Below are 24583 nucleotides of genomic sequence, written 5' to 3' on the forward strand. Positions count from 1 at the left end.
ACAATCAAATTACTATCTGTCTTGAATTTCAGCACAAGGTAACTTTTAGTGTACAAAAAGATGCCCTTTTTAAAAAAGGCTGGAGCTACTTTTCAGCGGGCATGTCATATGCTTTTCATGATATCAAGCACATTATCGAAGCTTATCTGGATGATTTAATTGCTTGTCTCGAAAGAGAATTGATCATCCTGAACATATTCGATTGATTTTTGAATGATGTTGCTTTTATAAAATCCGATTGAATCCAATAAATGTGTTTTCACAGTTACATCTGGTCGGTTGTTGTTGGATTCATCATGTCGACAGAGGGGATTCATGTAGATCCCTTCAAGGTTGAGGTATTACTTCAGTTGCCTCCCCCGTCTTCTATACATCAACTTCAGAGTCTCCAAGGAAAAGAAATTTTCTTGAGGAGATTTGTAGCCAATTATGCCAAGATCAAAAAGGATTTATGAATTGCTTAAGAAAGGGTTTCCATTTTTATGGGATGATTGCGTGCAATGATTTTTGATGATTTGAAAAAATCATTAACCTCTACTCCTTTGTTGAGTCTGCCTGATTATAGCAGAGATTTCCTCTTGTATCTCACTGCAGCAGAATCAACTATTGGTATGGTTCTGGTTCAGGAAGATGATGCCTTATGTGAGCATGTAATCTACTATCTGAAACAAGGCTTGGTAGCTCTTGAAACATGTTATTCTCCCATTGAGAAATTAGCTTTGGCAGCTGTCCATGCTCCAACGGCTTAGACATTATATTTTGATTTGGAAAAATTTCGTCTTAGTAGTCGTCAATCCATTTTAGTTTGTTCTTAGTAGGCGAGTGATTGGGGGAAAATATAATAAATGGATTGCCATTATACAAGAATTTGACCTCGAATAAATGTCGGCTAAGTGTAAGAAATCTTTAGTATTTGAAGAATCTCAGAGTTGCCTTGTGAGGAAGAAATCGTTTACAAGGAAAATTTTCCTGATGAACATATATTTCTTATTTCCTCACAAGATCCTTGGTATGGAGATATCATTATATATCTCCAAACTTTGAAGTTTCCGCCCTCTTTTTCCAAGGATGAGCATAGAAAATTGCGTCACCTTGCTAAAAGTTATATCATTATAGGTGAAAATTTATATCATCGCAGGATTGATTCAATCCTTAGACGTTGTTTAACCTTGGAAGAAGCTGAGTCCGTGATTAATGATTGCCACAGTGGAGCTTGTGGTGGTCATCAATCTGGGCTTGTTATAAACCAATTTTTTTTGTGAGTAGGCTACTTTTGGCCTTTGATCTTCAAAGATTTTATTGAAGCAGTCAAGATATGCCATCCCTGTTAGGTTTATACTAAGAAAATTCACATACATCAAGATCCAATTTTCCCTGTGATCACCATCAGTCCATTCATGAAATGGGGCATCGATTTTACTACTTGTAATCCGCCTTTGGCAAGAAATCACAAGCATATAATCATGGCCGTAGAGTACTTTACTAAGTGGGCTGAGGCTATGCATACTTTCACGAATTATGGTGAAACAATGGCCTTGTTTCTCTTCAATCAAGTTATTTCCTGGTTCGGTATTCCTAAAGAGATTGTCACTGACCATGGCAGTCATTTCCAAAATAAAATGATGTCTGAATTGGCTCTCAAGTTGGGTTTCCGGCAGGAGCATTCATCTTCGTATTATCCTCAGGCCAATGGGCAAGTCGAAGCCGTGAACAAATCCCTTAAAATCATCTTGCAAAGGACAATTAACAAAGCTAGATCCAATTGGCACATCATGTTATATCCAACACTTTGGGCATACCGAATGTCAGTTAAGACTACCACTGGTTTTACTCCCTTTCAACTGGTTTATGGGTTGGAATCTATTTTCCTGTAGAATGTGAAATTCCTTCCCTTAAACTGGTTGTTGAACTTCTTCCCGATACTTCTAGTATCGAAGAACACCTCATTCATTTGGAACATATTGATGAGTAACGTCGAGATGCTGCCATAATAAACAAAGCTCATAAAAAGAGGGTAAAAACTCAATACGATAAAGCTGTCTGTCCTAGAATTTTTTCTGAAGGCAACCTTGTCTTGGTCTATGATCAAGACAAAGATGCCTTGGGGGCAGGCAAGTTTAAATCTATGTGGTACAGTCCCTTCATTGTCAAAAGAGTCTTGAAAAGGGAGCCTATGAATTGATTGATTTTGAAGGAAACAAGTTGGTGGAGCCCAGAAATGGGCTCTACCTTAAGAAGTACTTTGCTTAGGCTTCAGCTGAGAATTTACTTGTTTGTATATATTGTATGATTGTACATATCTATCTATCGATTTTAGTGATGTCGATATTTTTGATCTTCTTTGGCAGGTATTGATGGACGATTTGATATATATAGGGTTCTAGATATCATTTTGGATTCAATTGCGTTAAGTAAGTCATTCACATATGACCATTTCCATGAGAGGTAGCCGTAACTGACTAATTTCTCATGATTTTTGAATAGTTCACTTAGCACTCATTGCATCGGGTGATGCTCACAGGGGTGAAGAAGTGGGATTGAAACTAGTGAAATGAATCACATAGCATCAGTCATCACTTCCGGGCTTGCACCCGGTAACCAGGACTTCCCAGGAGGTCACCCATCCCAGATCTCCTCTGGCTCAAGCGCGCTTAACTGTGGAGTTTTCCTCACAATCAAGCCCACTTAGCTTGCTACCCCATTTGCAAAACCTTAGCAAGTATTGTGCCTCATGAACCATTCAAGTAGAGATCCCTTGACTCTTTTTTGAATTTAAGTATGGGGGTTTACGCAGTGCATTATATTAGATATCATTTTGGGATTCAACTGCGTTAAGTAAGTCATTCACGTATGACCATTTCCATGAGAGGTAGCCGTAACTGACTAATTTCTCATGATTTTTGAATAGTTCACTTAGCACTCATTGCATCGGGTGATGCTCACAGGGGTGAAGAAGTGGGATTGAAACTAGTGAAATGAATCACATAGCATCAATCATCACTTCCGGGGCTTGCACCCGGTAACCAGGACTTCCCAGGAGGTCACCCATCCCAGATCTCCTCTGGCTCAAGCGCGCTTAACTGTGGAGTTTTCCCCACAATCAAGCCCACTTAGCTTGCTACCCCATTTGCAAAACCTTAGCAAGTATTGTGCCTCATGAACCATTCAAGTAGAGATCCCTTGACTCTTTTTTGAATTTAAGTATGGGAGTTTACGCAGTGCATTATATTAGATATCATTTTGGGATTCAACTGCGTTAAGTAAGTCATTCACGTATGACCATTTCCATGAGAGGTAGCCGTAACTGACTAATTTCTCATGATTTTTGAATAGTTCACTTAGCACTCATTGCATCGGGTGATGCTCACAGGGGTGAAGAAGTGGGATTGAAACTAGTGAAATGAATCACATAGCTTGGGTTTTTCTCCATAGCTCCTTGCTCAAAACACAAATGAGAAAATTGTGAGTCTAAAAGTCCTTATATAGGTTGAAAAATGAAAATTATTTTCTCTAAAGTTGATTTTTCTTTTGTGGGTTTTTTGACCTTTTGGTTTGAGGTGTTGGGATCAGATGTTTTTTCAGGATATTTTGGAGATTTTTGAGAAATTTCTTCAGTCCCATGACTGCAGACCCGTCATGGTAGGTATCACTTTCTTACTGACATATAGGTTAGGGAATATCACTTTCCACTGCATTTTGTATACTAGCCTCTATACTGCGATATTTTTTGCCATAGGGTCGACCCCATCATGTCTTCATTCATAAAACATTTTCACTCGCCGACTCATAAAATCATGATATGATGGTAGAGCCAACCTTTTCATGGGCATCTTAGTTAGATTCTCACTAACCTCTGTTGCCCATGCTACTATATTGAGTAGGCTTGGGAGTCCTCTTTAGTCCCACCATGACTTGTGCGTTGGAGACTCATTCTCTTTCTTCTTCGCTATTTTCTGGCTTTATACCCTAGAGGCTCCTTTGTGTTGAGTTGTATTGTTGCATTGCATGTTGACTATTTGCACCTTTTGGCCTTGAGATGGCTTCACTTGGACTCGTGTTTAAGCCACATTTTGACCATGTCCTCTGCAAAATCAACCTTGCAATCACTTAGCCTCAACTTGGCACACTGTTTTACCATGGAAAGAACATTCCTTTGAGTGTCATTGACCAATTTCGTCACCTTGCATTGAGCATAGGAATGTTCCCCTCCCAAGAACTAGAGCATCTGATTTTTGGACAGTCGTTCTTTCCACTATACTATAACATTCTTTTATTCTTTTTCAGGCTTCATAAACATGAAAAAGACAAAAAAATTATATATTTCAAAAAGAGTGGGAATGGGACATTATTTCCATAATTGATGGTAGCAAGAGTCAGTTTTGTCACCCTTGAATAAAGCACTCAAAAAATAAGTCTTTCCTCCACTGGGATGGGATTTAGTTTGACTTAGGAGAGCCTTAACCTTGTTATCGAGTCAATACTCCTCCAATTGGTTATCTCTTCCAATCATATGGAGAGTTTTCTTATGCCTCCTGCATGACAAACTTATACAAAGTTATCATATGCTCCCATGTAGTCATAGTTGAGTCATGATTTTGTTCAAGGGAAGTAAACCTGAGTCGACTTCTCTGCGGTGTCTCTTGACCTATTTTTCAGTTGGCCATTCCTAGTTGTCAGAGCCATGCTTGTTATCACATTAGCTATTTGGTCCTTTGCTCATGTTGGTTTGAGAAGGTCTCCATTGACTTGTTGCTGGTGGGTCTTTCTCTTATTTACTATGACAATTGCTTTGAGAGCGGATCTAGAGCCGCAACCTGGCCCTATTTTCATTATTGATAGGTTAGCTTGTGCTCAACATTGATCAATATTATGGGTCTTTGACTGAGTGGTTTCCCTTTTGTTCGACATCATCTTTCATTACCACACATTGGGATTCATGCAATACCTTGGTTTCCATTTGAGCCTATTGGTGGATTCCTCACCTCTGTGCCAGCTTTCATTATTGGTTGGTTCAAAGGGTTTCTATCGTGCGCTAGCTATATCTTGTGTATACTAGAAACGTGCCTCGGTTGGGTTACTACATATTTATTTGTCCAATTCCTTCCACATTATTGGCCTACAGGTTACACTAGTGCTAGATTAATGAAGGATGCCTTAATGCCTGCCTTCTAGCTAATATTTTCCCATCAACTTCAACTCATTGCTCCGAGAACAAGATCTAGAGTACATTTGGCAGTACCTTAGGGTTTTCAATCATCAGTGATAGAATCCTTCGCTATCGACATTGGGAAAACATCATTGTCTCCTGATTGATAGATTCTTCCAAGTGTTTGACTACAAATCATTTATTCGCACTTGTTAGTTTGTACTGGGTACCTTGGCTCTCATCATCATTATCGTTGAGTAGTCTCGCGTTTGTTAATGGTATACATCAATGACAGGTAATCAAGCAATTTCTCACATGGTTGAATTCAGATCATCTATTCCCATTGTGTATAAATGTACCTCGGCAGTCGGTGAAGACCTCGGGTTTGCATCAACATTTCTTGGTTCACTTGTCATTTGCTCATGTTTCTACTAGTTGACACCATCCACCTTATATGTTGCAATTCCTTACAAAGACATTCTATATGTTGGCACTTGAGTTGCAATGTAGTACCACTTATTCCACCATTTGACTTGGTACTTTTGGATAAACTTTATGACTTCAGTGATCAACTTCCTACATCAGCATCATTGATTAGTTATTTATATGTGATATTCAACATGTACTTATTTGGATATGATCGGATGATCCATTATGTCTTTTCAGTTCCTTTATACTTATATGCATATTGGATCTACTTTTGTACTTGACATGCATACATTCTTTACTACCTGTGAGCATGGGTATGCCTGCCTCAGGCAACAGTTTCTTTATGATCTCTTTAATTGGCTTGGTAGGTTGAATTCTAGTGAACGCCTCCAGGGTATCGGTATGATTCCTTCTATACACTTAATACATTTCGGCCATCATGTACCTTTTTTGACCTCATATGTTATGGGGCATCTATTATAGCACCATTTACCACTCTTGGTAGATCTGATGCTCTGGTTATGGCCTAGGGAAACCCTTCCTTTCCAGATTTGGTTCAAATTCTAAAAAACAATTTTTTATTTCCCATACGCTACATTTCCTTGTGTTAAAAGCGTGTAAACGCGGGTAAGTATATACCCAACCCACGTATATGTGTTAAAACACTTAAAAATAATAAATATCCTTAAATTCAGGTGGAGTTTATGGGTTTTACCTGTTACTCAACTACTGTAGCCCGTGGCTCAATTGTTTCCCAATTGAAAAAACTAATTTGGAGAAGTATAAATAAACCTCCATGGGAAGGCCTAAAGGAGGATAAGAGATGAGATATTGATATTATAGTTGATTGATCCTTGATCGAGTCTGAAGAAATCTCTGTGCCTCCTGCACTCCCCAAGCTTTAGGAAAATCTTGTTTCCTCTTTTGAGATATCCTTCATCCCTCTTATGATATCCTTGTGTATGTTGATGGAGGAAGATTTCTGAGGCCAGGATAGGACGAATCTGGAGGATGGTTCTGCTTGGAGCTAGAGGAAGACTTAGGTTGTAGTTTTCCACCTTTTATTTAGCTTACATCAATAAAGAAATGTTGTTATGTTCCTGATATTTATCATGTTTATGCATTGATCCATGTTGTGATTTGTTTATAAATCTTATATTAATGTGTAATTGTTCATTTTCTTATATGATCTAATGTATATATATCATGGACATGCTTTCTGTTACTGCTGTTGTATATGCTTTTCTTGGATAATTTATAGGTTTCAAAGGTATCAGAAGAAGCAGAGGGTTTGAACCCTGTGGGATCTACCCAAACGTAGGACCTCCGGGTAAGGACACTTCTTCCCAGTTTAGTAGTTAAAGAATTTAAATTGTTTGTCTGCACATTTCTTGTTGTTGTATGCCTCCGCTCTGTTGGGGTTTTCAACCCAAGGCCCTAGGGTGTTCTCACCCGCAACATGAGGTGAACAGGAGAAATATGCAGAAGAATAGCCCTATCTATATCAACACCATGTTTCTCCTGCTGAAGAAGGAAACTCAAACTGGTTCCAAATCAATCTTACCTGAATGCAATGGAGGCTAGAGTCTGCTTCGAGCTTAATCCCATCGTATAGCACAAGGCTTAGCACCACTATGTGATCGAGCAACTACAAGTTGAAGTGGTTGAGCTGGAGTTTCCCCAAACTCGAGATTAACGTATTTGGTCTTATTAGATTATCTAGTTATCTCTACCCAATTTTGTCTTACATGGGTATAAGCGATATTGTAATATTTTTTGTAATAAATTTTATGTGAAATTCCAAGCGTCAATTGTGGAATGTGAAGAGTCATTTTGTAATGAAGTCCAAAGTTGGTGGCTGAAAGAAGTCAAAGTTCTAAGGGAAGTCAAAGAGTCACAAAGGGAGATGAATAGTCACTCCTTTTGTTATAAATGTACCCTCATTAGTCATGTAAAGGGATTTTGGACTGAGCTTTAATCTTAGGAGTAGAAGCTTGGGAGTTTTGTTGAGAGCCCTGGCTTCTTCGTAGCATAGAGGGAGTATCTTTCTTTGGAGGAGAAGATGGTGGCTTTATGTTCCACTATTGGGACTAGTGGTTCATCAATTGTATATGTATGATTGGGGATTGCACTTTAATAAAATCTCAAAGCCGACATGCTTTCATTCATATGTTGTGAATATAGTAGGACTATTCTTGTTATGTTTACAATATATGTTATTTCATTTACGCTAACACTTATGAACTATTTCGTTTGCATTAGTATGAATATTGTTGAATGCGTGTTGTTGTATATTTCCATCAAGGTTAACTTGTGAACTATTTTTCAGGCATACTTGTGATGCCTTTTATGCTCATGTGTTCCTTTTAAGTTACATACTATTACAAGCTTCTAATGATCTCACTCACTTTCCCTTCGTTGTGTTATAACCTTTCATGCATTCACTTGACCCTTCATAAAGTTATACACTTGTTTCACCAAATTCATGAATACGTCATTCTATGCGTTATCACAACCAAGGCATAACACTAAAACCCATTATTTTGGGAATTTGGCCATATTCTTGATGGGTCTCCTATTCAAAATGGTGTGAGGTCTAATTGGGACTTCATATTGGGGATACCCCTTGAATGTTGGCAGGTCCAACACCATCAATAGAATCGATTCTATCCACTGAGTAAAATAATTTATCGTTGTTAGAATGTATCGATGTCGCTTTGACAAATATGGGAAGATTTCTCCAATAACATCTAGTCCCCACTATTGGAATGGTCCTCAACTACTACTAGTAGCAGTGGGGCAGTTGACTTCTGATCTTGTTCGACACATCTCTAATAATTTGGGCATTTGTGAGCATAAGTGTGATCATATTTGAATAAGGTCAACCAATAATAACCAGCGCTTATTACTTTATGCATCATTGTATCGTCTGCATAGTGACCACCTGTCAGTCCTTCGTGCAGATATCTTAGTAGCTTCTTTGTATCTTGAGGCTCAAGGCATCTTAACATGAAATCACTGTGGTGCTTTCTAAAAATCACTCCATGAATGAGCTTATAGGATAGACATTTAAGGTGAATTATCGTATTTTGTGTATTCAATAAATGTGTGGGAAATGTTTTGTGCTCTAATAATTGTTGTATTTTCAAATACCATGGTGTTGTTGAGCTTTTTTGAGGAACTTGTTGAGTGTTATACATTTGTATTTCCTGCTCCCATCTTGAAAGATCTTGCTCCAAAGCATCTCTTACTTCTACTGTTAATTGACAGAGGCCATTTCCCTTAATATCATGAACTGGTTTAAAATCTAGATCATATTCTTGTAAATAGATCATCCAATTTTCACTCTTCTCACACAACTCTTATTGCACAAAAAGTGTTCTAACCGCTGGATGAGGCACATATACAATCGTGTGAGCTTTAAGGAGATAGGGCCTCAAATGTTTAATTGCCTTATATACAACATAAACGTGTTTATCGATGGCAAGGTAATTCAACTCTAGCCCCTATAAGAAAACACTCATAAAAGAAATAGGTTGCTCATTTCCTTAAGTATATTTTTGCATTAGTACAACCCCAATAGATGAATCTGAGGCGAAAATATAAATCAAGAAATCCTTTCCATAATCAGGGCTAAACAATGTAGGCACATCAACAATAGCTTGTTTAATGTTAGAAAATGCATATTTCTCTTTTTTTCCCGTTTATAAGTTGCATCTTTCTTATTCAACTCTTGTAATGGTTTAATTTTTTGAACATAGTCGAATATGAACTTGTGCAGAAAATTAATCTTCCCCAAGAAATACTGCATAGCCTTCTTATTTACTAGGAACTGGATATGCGTTATAGCTTCAACCATTTCGGCCCTTTCAGGATCAAATTTGATTCCACTCTTTGCAATGATGTGTCCTTAGAGAGTGCCTTTTGACACACCAAACATGCTTTTCTTGGGATTGAGAGAAATCCTATATTTGTGGCACCTCTCAAATATTTGTTTCAAATAATGCATATGGTATTATCTTCTATTAGAGAATGTGATTACATCATCCATATATACTACTACAATTTATCCAACGATACCATAGAAAGCAATGTCCATGGCTCTTTGAAATGTAACACCAACATTGATAAGCCCGAATGGCATGAACTTGACAGCAAATGTTCCCCACTTGGTCTTGAAAGTGGTTTTGAGATGGTTTGGTTCTGCCAAGCGCACTTAATTTTATTCAGAAAAACCATTTAGTAGCGAGAACATCTCAGACCCATATATTATTTGGATGATGTATTCCATGGATGACACTAGGTAATTGTCTTTGTTTGGTGCCTAGTTGAGATTGCGAAATTCGAAAGATAACCTTATCTCACCAGACCCAAGTAGAATGTCTAGCCTTAAAAATGATTCAAGCGTCCAACAACTTCCTAAATTCGTTTTGGATTAGGGGTTCCATCGTTGGATGAAATTTACCTAGATTTTGTTGAGGTTTGATCCCTTCTTTAATGGGAATGACATGTTGGATAATACAAGTATCATATGTCTTCAAATTGTCGTAAGTCCATGCAAGCAAATCTCGGTACTATTTGAAAAAGCGAATAAATGCTTGTCATTCTTGTTAAGAAGTAAACGTACCAAGGTTTACATATTTCATATTGACTTTGGTTCCCAAATTGACTTGTTCAGATGACAACTTCAAGCTTTGAGTCTCAATGTTAGTTGGTACTTGGAACCAATTTTGTAGGTCATATAATTTTTCTAGGAACACTACACCCTTAGGCATAGTATTGCCTTTCATTACATCAGATGCTTCCTACAAAGCCTTTTCATGTTCATCCTTCTCAATGGAAACATCTTTAAACATGTTCACATTAACCATAAAATGTAGTATCTAATGGTCCTCATTGAAAACACAAAAATTAGTTACATTATCCAACATAGATGGTTTATATATAATCTCTATCAAAAAAACCATTTTTCAAAGGCGACCTTCTAGCGGCTGCATTAGCTAATGTATCTATTGTAGCATTTCTAAGTCTAGGAACATAAATAATATTAAAATATTTAAAATAAGTAATCAATCTCCATATTTGTTGGTTGTAGTTTTTAAGATTTGGTTAAACATAGTGGATAGTATCCCATACTTGTTGAGTGACCTCTTTTGGGTCACCACTTACCTTGAGCAACTCTACCTTCAGGTCGATGGAATTCTTTAACCCAAGAATGGGTGCTTCTTATTCAACAGTAGCATTTGTACACTTGAACTCCAAACCACATGATAAGATGTACTTCTTATTATGTGGGTCTACGAGTACGAAACTAGCTCCAAAGCCATCTTGTGTTTTTGAACCATCAATGTAGTAAGTCCAAATATGATCATCTACTAAACTTGTTCCTATATTATTATTACGATTATGTACATTTATATTATAGGATTCATTATCACCAGTTGGAGTACAAGGAAGAATCTTTGACTATGTATCTAGTGGGACAAGTGATGGTTGTGCTTGATAACACACATGATCAATTTCCATGAAACAATTTCCAAAAATTAAGTCTTTAAAGGCAACATGTTCATTATGACCCTCAAGTAGTGTCACAATATATTTCATGTATGGTTCACTCTCCACTCAAATCTGGTTGTTTCTGACCTTATATGGAAGACATAAGTGTAACTAATTTGTAGCAAAATACCCTTGTAATTTACTAGACCAGTCTCAACTCAGGAGTACACCATAGGCTTCAGGGATGTCTACAATTACAATGTTTATACATTGGTGTACCTAGTGATAAGATGATAATCGGATAATAACATTGTTCAGTTCACCAATAGCTTGGATAATGGATCTATCCAATTGAATGATGTGTGCATTAGTTTTATCCAATTTAGCGTTAATTTTCTTCGTAACAGATAATGGTATTACATTCACATATGCACCTGAATCTACCAAAAGATTATGGACATTGTAGTTAAAGATATCAAAATTTAACAAAAATGGGGGGCATAGAGTGTTAGCATCTAAAGTTACAACATTAACCACAGATTCAAGATTTCCAGAAGACTTATTAGACACCTTTTTAGAAGTAGAAGCTTTGTCACTTGATGAAGGCTGTGAGAAGGCTTGGACAAGTAGTTCATGTTGGCCTTCTATCTTTGTGAGCTCAAATATGGAAATTTTGACATGAGATCTCTTCAAATATTCGACTATGTTATAATCAATAGTTTCATTTTTAGCAGGCAATGTTGAAGTGTCTGGAGGTGTAGCTTTATTTGAAGCTTTCAAAGTTATAGAATTTTTTTTTACTACTAGTGGAAGTACTCTTAGAGGCAACAATATTTTCAAACTTATTTTGCGTATTCTGAGTAGGATTAGTTGTTGGTGTTAGTCTTCTTAACAATTTCTTATTTAACTCTTGTCTAGTCACTTGTTGATTAAAAATGGGCCCTTTTCTCTTCAAATTATAATGACCAGTTTGTTTTTGAGGACGAGCTTCACTTTGGGGTTTTGCTTCAACACTCTTCTTGTCAGTATTGAGAATGAAATCAAAATTATTAATTGCATGTCCAATACCTATGCTTTCCTTAGCCATTGTAATTTTGTTTGTTTCTTTCGCCTGCTCAGACCACTCATCTTCTAGTAAAGTATCAACAATATGTGCTGCCAGATCATTCATGTTGTGGTTCCACTGTGGGCATGTTTTTTTTTTTTTTCTGAATGTCATTCCTGATGGAAGGAGTAGTAGTTATCCATGCCTATACTTTCAATATTCAACACAACATATGAAATCTGGGCAGATTTAGTTGGCTGGTTATTGTTGTTGTTATTAATCCTTCTAAATGGGAAAGACTTGGGGGCTTGCTATTGGAAGAGGTATCGCTTGAATTTCTCTTTAATTTTGAAGCTTTGTTGACGAGTGCCTTTAAGGATCTAGTTAAGCTTTGAATATCAATAGAAACCTTTTCTTTAGATTTACTTGGAGAAGGTTGAGACTTCTTACAAGTATCCTTGGAGTATTTAGATTTATAATCATCAGTAATAGCTCCAATGGCGCTCAAGTATTTCTCTACAGTGATCACTTCTACAAACTTTAAAGTTGGTGTTTCCTTTGCAACTCTTTTAACAAAAGCATAAATGTTTTTCGGTAAGGCAGATGTATAACAATCTATAATTATATAATTGTGAGGTTGTGTGTCTAGGGGGAACTTGTTCAATATGCAGTTGAATATTTTATTTAAATATCTGACTTTCTCCTTCTCCCCCATCTTAACATTTTTGAGCTATTTTAACAACATGGTGGGATTCTTGTCATCAATAAATTTCTCCAAAAATAATTTCTTAAACTCCCTCCTGTTAGCGCTACTATATAATTCGAATTTTGAGGGTCAAAGACAGCTTGGCCGAGTTGCAGAATTCAGAAAAGAGCTCGCAACAGCCTATTTTCTTCTTCTCCTTATTTTCCTCTTACTCTCATAACCCCCTGATTATCCCTGTTTTCCTCCCAAAACCATCTACAAACCTATATTCCTCAACCCCCGACACTAAGTTCTTAACCTTTATAATTGCACACAAATGAAAAAGTCCTCGGCCCACGGCTTTCCACGGTCACATCACTCCTATTAACTCTTTATCTTGTCCACCGTCTGATCATACCTCTCGCACGATCCAACAATATACGTTGCTCCCGCCGCCTAAAGCCGCGCACGCGATAACCCGCGGGGAGAACGGTTTCACGCCCATCACATCTGCCACATGTCGTTGTTGTATTCGATCGTGTGGTCGCATACGAATACTGCCTACCCTCCCGAAGCGGTGCGGGTTAACCGCTTACTGCTTACTTGTATGTTCCCCGCTCACTAACACTCTCACATCTCTGCTTCCCGATAGCCGTCGGATCTGCCCGACCGCGATCCAACAACCCACAATCCTCCATTCGTGTTCCCTCCCGATAGCCTCCGTAAACTATTCTCCACCGTTCGATTACAAAATCCGATGGGTCATAGTCGCTTTGTCTCGTGTCTTCCCATCACTTCCTACCATTAGATCTCAGCCATCCGTCAGTTGCATCCAACGGTCAATATTCATTCCCTGCCCTCCATTCATCCCCCATGCAGTTATCGTGTTTTTAGTCTGTCCCGTGCATCTGAGGGAAGAAGGCAATTACCCACCAGCGCTCTTCACAGTTAAGTATTCAACTACCTTATTCAAGAGACATCATGGCCAGGGAAGGAGAGTACTACCTCGAGCAGTTGAATTCATTTACTAGTTATGGAGTTTTTTCCCATATGGTACTCCACCTACTCAAGAAGGACATCAGAGTACCAGAAAGGCCGATTTTGTTCATTAAAACACATAGTTTGCAGCAAAGACCCATATCTGATTGTAAATGTGGTTAGCGGTCCATTATGACCCCTCCATGCATAGAACAGCAGAGAAATTTTGTAAACAAACCCTATATATACCCAAAAAGAAGATGTGATCAGGTTGATGAATGTTATTTTGATGTAAGGTTCAACTTCTGGAGACTGTAACTACTGTGATACCTGTAGTGTTTGGTCATCATTTTCAGCTAATGCAAACTTCTTTTGCTGTTAATTGCTCACTTTCCACTTCTTCTTCTTTGTTCCAGGTTGTGCTTGTTATGCATTTTTCATGTGCTCTTGATGTTTAGCATTAGAGGGCTATCATCCCACCTCTGTGTTAGAATCTAATAAGTATTATTGAATGTGTATGCAGGTTTCTATTGTTTTAGCGCCAGAGAGCTATCATCTTGTCTGTGCATTAGGAAATAGATTTGTAGACCTCTTTACTGGTTGTAGCTAGCCATCACAAGGTCCTGTGCATCTGCTAGTGTGATCAGTATTCTCCATTTCCACTTAATTCTCAAATTGTGAGTAATTGGTGGTCTAAAGCCTTGTAGTCTGGGGGTGTTCACCCATGTCTGGGGTTAAGCATAGTAGAAGTGGTTATCTAGCTTGAGTATGCATCATTCCTTCCATTCATCCACCATTTTCCAACATTTTTGTTGAGTTTGTAATGTTCCCAAGCATCTCTGATATACAACCTAGGAGATTTTCTTGGGGTGATAACATTAATTGGCGCCGTTGCCGGGGAGAGGAGATTGAGGCTCAGCTTCCCTGAGAGAATGACACAGTTCTAGGTTTTTATGATAGACAAGGTCTGGACACATTTCTGGTTGTAATCATCTATCTGGCGACTCCATTGGAGAAAGACCAGCCTTCGGCGACTCCACATTGAATTTCTGGCTCAGTTTGTGAGACATACTCGAAGAAATCCTCAGAAATCACCAGCTGAACTAGTGCCTGACCCTGAGAGGACTGTCAAATCGAAGAAAGCATCACAGAAAGGGGCACCGGGATCAGGTAAGCCTAAGAAATCTTATTCATCTCTGAAAGATAAACTCATAGTTGAAGATATATAGTTTGAAGATTTAAAGTTCAACAATGTTAATAAGGAAATTCCTTCAAAGATTAGTTCAGCCCCTTGTGCAGTTAGTTACCCTTTGAATCTCAGTCCAAAGAGAACTTCCCATACAGTCCAAAACATCCCTTTGTCCCTGCCATCCATCACATTACTTCCTACCATTCAGTTTGCAAGTATCCTTGCACATATCCCAATCATGGCAGGCCAGCAAGCACCCATGAAGATAGAAAGAATTGTTTCTGCTAGATATGGACCCTTGGTCTTTCTTGTTCCTTTAAATCCCATGCCTCTGGGAGAATATCAGAAGTATATGCCCAAGTTCACTGGCACAGAGGGAGTAACAGCAGAAGAACACCTAGAATCTTTTTACAGTTATGCTGATAACTTAGATATAAGTGAAAATGATGTGTGGATGAGAGTTTTTGTCCAGAGCCTTGATGGAGAGGCTATGAAGTGGTTTAGATAATTACCCCAGAGATCTATAACAGATATTGAAGCCTTAGATTATGCATTTTTGAAGCACTGTGGAGATAAAAAAGACTTGTTGTATTATCATATAGAGTTTGGTAACCTAAAGAGGGAAAATGGGGAATCACTACTTGAGTTCAATAAAATATTTAATCATATGTATAGTAAGATACCAGCTAAAGTAAAGCCTACCCCCACCTCTACCAAACTCACTTATGCCAATTCGTTTGACTCTGATTTATGCCTACCGTTGAGAGAAAGGAGATGTGCTACTCTGGCAAACATGCAGGATGCAGCCCTAGAAGTAGAGTCTGATATCATGGCTACAGAAAAGCTCAAAAGTCAAGCTGATAGAAGGAGGCAGAGAGGTCAGGCTTCTACTTCCTCTGCATCATCTTCAGAGCCTAAACTACACAAAATAACTAAGATGATAGAGTCATTGGTTGCTGAAATTTCTAAGCTAAAGGTTGAGCAAAATTCAGGAAAAACAAGGCAGCATAACACATTTGCTCCAAGAAATCCCATTCCATTCAGAAGAGCAAATGAACAGTTACAAATTATTCAGAGGGGTGAAGAACCAAAGGAAGATCAGAAAGTTAAAGCTCCTTTCCAAAATGTAGTCATGGAGGAGGAAAAATTTGAAGATGAGGATGAAATTCACTGCATGGAAGATAAAGGCAGCGCTGCATTCTTGACCTTGGCTGCTTATGAAGAATCATTGTTGCAGGAACAAGACAGCCAAAAATGGGATAGGGAAGCTATCCTACAAGCTGAGGAGCAGCAAATATATAAACTGAGGTCCAATGCAAAAAATGTCAAGGATAATCCTACCCAAAGAGCTGTTGTCCAAACAGAATCACAGAATATCAGGCAGAGAAGACCAAAAACGGATCCAGTCATCCTTAAAGCACCAGTTCAATAGGTAAAAGGGTCTGATAATTTATCTTCTTCTTTCAGCTTTGAGTCAAAAGTTCAGAAATTGAAAATATCTGTGCCTCTGGTAGAGTTGGTAAAGAGTGAAGTGTTTAGAAAGCCTATCCTTGAAGCCCTTGAGCTAGAAATCACACAAACCTCCATTGACTTTTTCAATTTGCAAGATGACAAGCCTGCCATTGTGCTTAGCCCCATGATTGAACCTGCTGATAATAATTCTCCATCTTTTTATGTCTCCTTGACCATTCACGACAAAATCCTCCACAATTTCCTGCTAGACACAAGGGCCAGCCACAATTTGATGCCTAAAGCTGTCATGGAAGAGTTAGGCCTTGATATCACCAGACCTTATCATGATTTATTCTCTTTTGATTCAAGGAAAGTGAAATGCCTAGGATTAATCAAAGACCTGGCCATTACCTTAACTCAGCTGCCCATGAAGAGTATGATGATGGATATTGTGGTAGCAGATGTCCCTCCTAAGTTTGGCATGCTGCTGTCTAGAGGGTGGATTAAGAGACTAGGTGGGACATTACAGAATGATTTATCTTATGCCACTGTCCCAGTTTTTGGAGGGGAGAGCAGGAGATTGTACAGAGAGGCATAGTTGGCATACATCATTAGTGATGAGAAGAATCCTACCAATCATCTTATATATGTTGTGGACACTGATTTTGGAGCATGTATTCTCCAAATAGAGGAATCTCAGAAGGCCTCAATGCAGATCAGGAAACCAACAAATCAGGACAAGAAAGAGCAAGGAAGTTAGGTTTGGGAGATATTCTTTGATGGAGCATGTTCCAAGGAGACTACAGGAGTAGGAGTGGTGCTAGTTGCTAGCTATCTATACCAATAGGTTTCATATTTTATGATTGACAAAGAAAGGTCCAAATATGCTCTGCTTTGGTGATGCAAAGATCCCATATTTCCAAGAGAAGACAAGGTGTGTATATAGCTTCATGTTGATTAAGTTTTGATGGATGGTCCAAAAGCCTAATCTGGATCATGCCATGTTTCAATTTTTCTGTTGTAGAATAGAGAAAGAAGTCTGTCCAAACTGTTTAATCTTGGCAGACCAGTAGCTTAGGTAGAGAAGTAAGGTTCCCAACTGCTTAATCTGGGACCTTGGAAGCAATAAGGGTAGTTCTAGATAGAAAATCAAAAGGAAAAAGCCAAAGAAAAGAAAAGGCACATAAGGGTCTGCAAGTCTAAGTGCACCCTCCATGAAGAAACAAAAAATGCTAGGCAAGTAGATGGGTAGGCAGATGGGGTTGCAGAAATGTCATTCCTTACAATTCAATGTGTGCTAACCTATTCACAAAGGAATATCAATGGATTGAGAAGGTCTTCTTCTCCATCATGTTGCAGCAAAACAAAGAAGCATGACTAACTTCCTTTTCCCCCTTTTCACCTTCATTACTAACATCCCTTCATCAGTTGTGTTCATGAAAGAATTTGAGGTTTTATGCTGGTTCTTATTCCTTTGAAAGCCACATCTCTTGTCTAAAAATCTTTTTATTCTGATCTATTCCCTAAGCTAAGTTATCTTCACATAAACTTAGTGATTTCACTCCTCATTCACCTTTTCCATCCATATTAACCCCTAACTTCTATTATCTAAATCCCCTATGTTTCCCTTCCCCCTACTATTATAACACCATGGTGTATAAATCCCAAGCATTGTATAAATATCCTCCCTTTTTAGCACTATAGCTAAATAAGTTTGTCTAAGGGAGACATTAGTCCACCAGGGACTATGGTCAACCCTGTCATGGGATTGCTCTAACCTCTGGTTGGAGTGATAACCTCCCCCTAAGCCCTCACCTTCCCTCTGTTCAAAAAAAAATTCCATAAAAAACCCCTTTCCCTCTGCTAAAACCCACATTTAACCTCTTTTTCCTAAAGAAAAACCCAAAAAATCCCAAAAAACCCACAAAAATCCTTAAACCTATGGTCCCGCGCATAATTATTAAATGAAATATTTTAATGGCCGGGCGGGACCCAGCCCAGAGCTGCGCGACCGACGGCAGTACCCGCCAGCCGTCCGATCTCTGCCGCCCCCGATCCAACGGTGGGCGGTCAATCTCGCTCCCCGACCTGCCTCCCTTTAACGTCCGGGGAAGGGCGGTATTGGGCGCTGTACCCTGGACGCGTGGCAGGCGCTGGGGTTGTTCGGAGCCCCCCTCCCCGATACCGCCTATCACCAAAAGCGGTGCGGGGAGACCGCTTACCGCCTTCCCGAAACCGCGCCTCCCACACGTCATCGCTCACGTCACTATGACGTCATGCCACTCTGCCCGCCCCCGCGCCCCGTGGCCCTCCACGTAGGCCCGCCACCGCATATGTCTGCCACCGCATCCAGCCACGCTGACCTCCACGTCACCCTCCGTACCGGGCCCGCCGTGACGTCATTGGCGGAAAAAGCGCCAATGACCCTTTTTGCCCAAATTTGCCGTTATTAACGCCCAAACTAGCCGTTTGCGGTCATTTTCATGCGAAAAATACGCTGCTACTGTCGACCTGTTGCCGCGAAATTACCTCCAGCCATCCAATTTGAAGATTGTGGCCGCTATAAGTGGGAAATTCAGCCGCAGTGAGCTCCCCCGTTCGGCCCGAAGGCGTTCCATGCATGTTCTCCAGGTATTCACCGCAAATTCCCTGTTTTGCCCCTGTGCATACCATTTCTATGTGAATTCCCCATAAGAATCATTTAAATCCTAAACTGCACATTGTTTGTCACTGAATTTGCCATCAAATCTACCTCCATTACCCTTCGCCCCGACAATTCTGTATTAAAACGATAATTCACGGTCGAAGGTTATAATTTCGGCCCCGAACTTGCCCGGCATTGTTCCCTTTTGCCGGCCGGAGGCCCAAGTCTGTATGTCACCAAATTGAAGCCCGCTCACCCTCTGCAATCATCCTCATAAATTCACAATCCCTGTGAATTTACCAGCAAACAGAAAAAACAAGTCTGCCAAGCCTGCCTTTTCAACTTTGAGGAACCTTGCAAATCATTGTAATCACCTCAGTTAAATTCAAACTGCATAATGGCTACTCCTGCACCCTCAGCCCTCAGTGTTGCTCCATTAAATCCACCAAATAAAGACCTGGAGTCCTTGCCTCTTGCTGACAAGGACTACCTCATTGAAGACTTTGTGGGTAACAGGGACTTTCTGCAGACCTTCAGGCAATTGAGAGAGGACTACCTGAATGGTCATGATACATATGGGATATGGGAGTCAAACCTGCCATACTACTGTCTCCCCTCTGTAAATGTTTTTCCTGAGATCATTCGCCTATGTGCTGAAAACTATGATGTGCAGCAAAGAGCCATTAAGTCTCCATCTGGGAGCATCCTCTTTCACATCAATCCTGAAACTATCAATAAGATGCTCCACTTTGATCAAACTGAGCTGTTGTTCCCCTTTTCCATGAATTATCTGCTGGACACTGGTGCCAAGATGACCAGTGAGGATATTCAGAAGGTCACCAGGACATTTGTGAAACCTGAATGTCAGCCTGCAGGGCCTCCTCCCTACTTGGATGTCTATTTTACTGAGGTAGGCAGAATGTTGCTAGACATGATTGCTTATGTGTTGGGATACAGAACCAGTGAGAATGTGGATGAAACAATGCTGGTATTGCTAGCTGCTTACAGCCCAGGCCAACCCCCTTCCCGCAAATATAAATTTGCCAAGTTCATAGCTAACAAGATTCATGATCAGCTGTGCAAAGTAGACAGACAAGGTGTCTTCAAGTACTCATCCTATATCTACCACCTTTTTATGTACTATCAGTCTGAGGCTTTTCCATGCTACATCAAAAAGCTGGACTATAAAGGGGAAAGAAGATCTGTTATCTTCTGGACATCTGTCTATCACCAAGTCCAAACTTCACCCTATTCCTATTTTGAGTTTGTTGACCAATTTGTATACCCTGTCTCTTGCCTATTGATGAGGTCCCCTCCTCCCAGAATATCAATTGAGATACAGAAAGCTCTGCAGCTTTCCAAAAATTACAAAATAGGTGATTGGTACCTATATGAGAATCATACAGTCATCAGAGTCTATGGCTGTGAGCTCTGTCCATACAGGCTCCCAAAATATGTGCCTATGAGGATATTTGCCTTGGAGTATTACAGGCAGTTGATTCAGTCTGACCTCACTCACTTCCACAGCTCCAAAAAGAAATCCCACCTCAAGTTCAAACACCAGGTGGGCCCCTTCATCATGAATAAGAAAGAAGGATGGGAAGATGCCGACCTAATCCTCAAAGACAAATACAAGCTGTCATATAGTTTTCGGTGGGTCCCTTATGACCCTGAAGGCTTCATTACTGCTAGAAGAATCAAGTACAGGCTTCTAGGTTATAGGCATTGTAAATACCCACATATTGAAAGATATGCCAACCAGCAAGAATGGCAGCAGGGTACTCTAATTGAAAAACTAACTGAAGAAGAGACAATGTTAAAGAATGTCAAGGAACTAGAAAAAACTCTTGACCTAGACTCTGTGCAGCAGGTACCCTTCAAACGACCTTATTCAGCAGGAGAAGGGACCTCGACCTCAAGGACTACACCAGCCACACAGGCACCTTCCACAGCAGCACCAGTTACACACAAAGGGAAAGGCATAATGGGTGTTGAAGAAGAAACCGTGAAAGAAAAGTCTGCCCCTTCAAGTGGGTAGCAACAAGAGCAGCCACAAGGGCAGAAACTGGAGCAGCAGCAAGAGCAGACTCCCCCTCCACAAACTGAGCCACCAACAGCTCCAATTTTGTAGACCCCAGCACAAGAGGACAGGGGTACGAAAAGAGCCAGAGAAGAGTCCACTCCTGCTAGTGGATCCTCCCAGCAACCCCAGACCAAGAGGCCAAGAGCTGATTCCCCAGAGGTAGAAGACATCACTGAAGAATTCCTTGACAGTTCAAGGAAAAACAGGGAGGGCAGCCAACACACAGGGACAAGCTTCTTTCAGCAGGAGCAAGGATTACAACTTGGTTTGGAGGTGTCCTCCCCCTCCCAGCAGAGCAAGAAGCCCAAAGGCACTAAGGACTTCTTCAAGCAAATAAAGGCACAGAATGACCTGCTGAGGGTGGAGGTTTATAAACAATTTCTCAATGCCACACCAGCCCAAAAGGAAAGGCTAATGTCTGTATATGACATTCAAGAGGAGAAAATGATCCTCGGCCATTTCAAGCCTACAGTGCCCCATCCAAAATCAGCAGCAGATTATGTGAAGACAAGGATGGAGGTCCTAGCCAAAGACATCCATCCCATGGACCAGATTGAACTCCACAAACAGACTGGAGAAATGGTCTATGCAACCTTGGTGGAGAGGGCAACCATGGCCCATGAACTAAAAGAGTCACTCAAAAATACCAACACTCAGTTGGATTTTGAGAGAATGTCCTCCCTAGCCAAAGATAACAGAATAAAGTCACTCGAGGACATTATTGTTGACCTAGGGCATGATCCTAAGGATCCAAAGGGTGTAAGGGCCCTTATGAAGAAAAAGGAGGATGACCTCAATGCATTAAAGAAGAGGTTAAAGCTGCTGCCTACAGAGCATCCTCAAACAGCAGAGCTACAGAAGGAAAAGCAGGTCGATGAACAGCTAGACCTCATAATGCAGCTAAACCAGAAAATCCTTGAGTTGGAGAAAGAGCTTGAAGGGGCATTACAAGACAAACAGGGAGAATCCACATCCCAAGCCCCTCCAACTACTTCAACCACTGCAACAACTACAGAGCCAGCAGTGGCTCCCACAACAGAAGCAGCAGCAACAACAACAGCTCCAAGTTCCAGCGCAAGTGTGGAAGAATTAACCAAGGCCATTAAGGAAATGGAGCTCCAGGCAAATGAAATAAAGAAGGCCAAGGAAAAATTGGCAGAATTAGATGCCAAGTATGATAAATCGAAGATGACTGTGGCAGAACAAGGCAGAGAAATAAAGGCCCTAAAAGAAAAGATAAAGGCCTTGGAAAAAGAGCTGAATCTGGAAATTACCATGGCTGAAATAAGGAGAATTCTGTGGGCCAAAATTGGCCAATCCATCGATAAACAATGGAGGTCAATTAAAACTATACATGAGCAGATGGATTTAATTGGCCAAGCACAAACAGAGATTCAGAGGGCCAAAACAACACTGGGAGACAAGCCTGAACAGGCCAACAGAATGATAGATTTTTTGAATAGGCAAGAAAAGGAGGAACTGGCAGCCATTGGCATAGTCAACAGAACAGAGGCCGTCCTCACAGCCAAGAAAGTACTCACTCTCAGGAATTATGTACAGACTGTGGAGAGAAAGTGCTTTGAAATACAGGCTGAGGTGCATGAGTACCAACACAAGATGGCAACACTGCAAGCAAAAGGACTGCCCAGCCTACTAAGCGGTACAGGAAAGCTGATCTCCCGAGATCAATTTGCAAACATGATGGCAGCTTATATTGAAAACCAAATCACTGCATCTGGCAGTACCTCTCAGGAAACAGGGCCTCCAACAGGACAGAGCTTATATAATAAACTTGAAGGCCTGTTTTTTATTGAGAGTGAGGTGAAGCACCTTTTTGAAATTCCTCCTAATTTTTACAGGTATACAGAGGCCAATGAAACTTTAATTAAGATTTGAAGACATCAGCTGCCAAAGGAGGATTGGTGGCAGGCAATGCTTCAAATTTTGCCACGGTAGCCTAAATGGCTCGGTCACTGCCAGCTCCAACTCACTAGAAGACAAACAGCAGAATAAAGTCAGTATTAAAGGCAGCCGAAAGATGACTAAGCGCATGGAGAACGACAGCTAGCCCAAAGGATAAGAAGATACGTGGATTTTTGGACAGCATACCCTCAACCGACTCCAGCAGCCACCAAGTCAACAGTTTCTGACTATTTTGGACAGCTAAAGCACAAAAGAGTTATTACAGCATTAAATTTCTCAGCTACAAGGCTCCAGGAGTTGGCATAACATTAATGAGCCATTAACTCATTTCTTAGATATTTTCTTATGTAAATTTGTATATATACCCCCCTTAGCAACTCATAAGGGGTTGGTGATTTTCACTCTGAGGCAAATCTATTGTACACTTTCAGATTGTCTAATACAAAGGGCTGGACCAGCTCAGTGATTTCCTGGAACTTTGATGTCTTGCTGATGACTTAAGTGCTGTTGCAGAATTCTTGTGTTGTCTGATGAAATAATAAATTTTCCTTAATCTCTGTTTGTTTTCCTATGTTTATTAAATCATACTCATGTTTCACTGACTAGCAGTAAAGAAAAAGAATAGTGCATGAATTGTCTGGTTACACCTTGTGCTCAATTTTTACTGCTGTAAATATTTTTCTTCAGAATTAACTATGCACATGAATTCTTAAATGCTCATGTTTTTATTAATTCTATAACGTGAATGTTGTCTAGAAATTCTTCACTGCTTCTAAATAACACTCTCACTTCTTTAGCATATCAGTTTATTGGAAGATCCTTAACTGCCTTTCATGAACTGGACACATCACACTTAATCACAGTTTCAAAGCATTGTTTCTCAGACAGTTATCCAGCTCTGCAGCATCACTACTATTTTAACACAGCACACCAAACTACCGAAGGATGCCCAATGGCCTAGAACATATTAGTGAACACATATATATCTTGATTGAAACCATCACCCAACCAAGTCCAAAACAAACCTCGAGCATCATAGCTAGCCTAAAATTCTTCTCAAAACAGAGACAAATCATAAAGAGAGAGCCCTCTCTGATTACAGTTGGGCTAGAAGCTGTAATCCAAAGATTGGTTAGTGGTTACCCCGGCCGTATTCCCTTGGGAGTCAAAGGGAACAACCTGGGTGTTAACACTAGTATCTCCAGAGAAAGAAAGCACACAACTGTCTTTTAAGCTGGTTTTCCAGGTCACTAACAATATAACATAGTATGAGGCTCTACTATTGGGTCTTAATGCAGCAAAAGACAGAGGAATTAGAAGCATAAAAGTGTTTGGAGATGCTGATCTGATCATTCAGCAAGTAAATAAAACATTTCAAGCAAAGCACCCAAGGCTGAAAGCATACAGAGATGAGGTATGGAGACTCAAAGATTCTTTTGATTATTTATGTATTTCTTATATTCCTCGAGCCCGAAATCAGCTTGCTGATTCCCTTGCTGTGTCTGCTAGTTTG

Source organism: Pinus tabuliformis, chromosome Q, assembly GCF_031772625.1.
Source record: "Pinus tabuliformis cultivar Carrire ecotype Pingquan chromosome Q, CPIR1, whole genome shotgun sequence".
Taxonomy (NCBI): Eukaryota; Viridiplantae; Streptophyta; class Pinopsida; order Pinales; family Pinaceae; genus Pinus; species Pinus tabuliformis.